Source organism: Vitis riparia, chromosome 19 (assembly GCF_004353265.1).
Source record: "Vitis riparia cultivar Riparia Gloire de Montpellier isolate 1030 chromosome 19, EGFV_Vit.rip_1.0, whole genome shotgun sequence".
Lineage (NCBI taxonomy): Eukaryota > Viridiplantae > Streptophyta > Magnoliopsida > Vitales > Vitaceae > Vitis > Vitis riparia.
In genome coordinates, this window is record NC_048449.1 from 20,593,007 (window position 1) to 20,595,117 (window position 2,111).

Here is a 2,111-nt window from a genome sequence, read left to right on the forward strand (position 1 = left end):
GATTAAATGTGTGGATATTAATCTAAACCATGGTGAAGTCCAACAGACATTGAACTCTTCCAAACAAAAGCCTATTGCCACTTTACTTGACTCATTAACCTCTGAAATGAAAAACTAGAATCAAGGCACTTTGAGTTCTCTAAAATTATTTTGATGATTTTATGATGTTCCTAACTTCCTAAATTTATCAACAAATTTTAATTTAGGTTTAAAATCAATTTTCAATTAAGAGATTTAAATCGGTTTTTACATGAGTCCAATTTTAACCTTGTTCTAGACACCTGAACTGTTCTTGCAAAGTTAAATTACTTTATGACTTTTTTAATTGTTGTTGTTATTTTTACTTTAATCTACACTTCTCAAAGTTAATTTTAGGGCCCCATATTTTTTTTTTTTGTTGAAAATCAATTATCCAAGTGGGAGAAATAAATTATTTTTCCTATACCTACTACATTGACCCCATTTTGTAGTTAGGGACTATTTAGCTTAGTTTAAATGTGCTCAAGCAATTTCATTATGTTTTTATTTTTCCTATCATGTAGGAATATTGAATGTATCGTACAATTTTTTTCTTGATTTTACCATGCTTCTAGTTTAGTGAAATAAATTCATTTTGATATATTATTGAAATTTGCTTTTTTTTTTTTTTTTTTTTCTCTTACCAATGTGTTTGTGATTAAATTTAGTATTCAATAGGACATGATTAAATTTTTTGGGTAATTGTAATGTCTTCTAGACTTGTTAAGAATGATGCAGAATTTTTATTTTAGTCAAATTTTATTTTTAGATCTTTTTTTTAGGATTTATTTTACAAGTTCCTTCATTTTGGTCGTATGTTGATTATTTTGTGTAGTGTCCTTAGTATGAATTAATTTGACATTAATTGATACCTAATTTAGGCTTTTATGTTGTGATATAAACATATTGAAGATGTTTTCCTTATCTTATTTTGATGAAATAATTTTTTTAGGTATTTATTTTGGATTTATTTTAGGAATACCCTTGTTTTGCCCTATTACTGAAAGTCTTGTTTGTTGTTGATAATTTAGCTTTCTTAGGCATGCTTTTAGGTTGCTTGGAATTTGATTATACATTGTAGATGTATTATATATACTATATGAGTTCTCTTTCATATTCATATCCCTCTTTTGACATGTTATTTGAAATTATTTTATGATTCAATATATGTTGAATTCTTTAACCTGATTGTTGTGTATTACTTTACGTTATTTCACTTATTTGCTCTTTATTTTGGATTTGATTGTATGTAATATGAGTCCTTACCTATGATATTGAATCCATTATTTCATTCAGTAAGCTAATCCCTTCGGTCTTATGAAAACTCTTTATATGCTATCAAGGTATGTTTCTTCTATCCCTTATTTACTTAAATATTAGATGAAAATATGTCGTGTTTTTATATATTCTCATGCTTGGTTACATCTTGTTATGCCTTGATCACTACTTCGATTCTTGATTTTAGTGGAATGTATATTGTGTGTATTATAGGACATTTGTTATGTTATACTTATTGAACTAACCCTATTGTTTTATGAAAGTGCTTTGGATTTCAATTGAGATACATTCCTTTCAATAAAATCATTTAATCTTATTTTTGGACTTAGGCCTTCCCTTGGATTATTCAAAACTTTTATGTCCTCTATTCTTGCTTCTTCTACTTTCTTGTGTATTTTTTTTTTTTTTTTTTTTGTGTTAAAAGTTTTTCTTCTTGTCTTTTTGTTTTTAATTTTCTTTTCACAAGTTCGTAGATGATACACCATTTAAAAGGAAGTTGTTTATAATTATAATAGAGGTTCTCCAACTATTTAGCAAGGAATATAGCAACAAGGAAGCTTGCATCTTATCATCCATTACTATTTTTATGGCAACCAACTGATGTGCTATTCTTTAAAAACCATTCAAGGGATAGACCATTAGATTTCCTTCCTTTAGCTTCATGTTTACTTTACTTCCTCAATATATATATTTTTTTATTATTTTTTTTATTGTAGTAGTTTATTGTTTAAACATTGATTCCATCTTCTTCCATAAATTATGGGAATTGGTTTCATTTTCCACATGATGGTGTGAAGTTGCATCAATCCATTGTT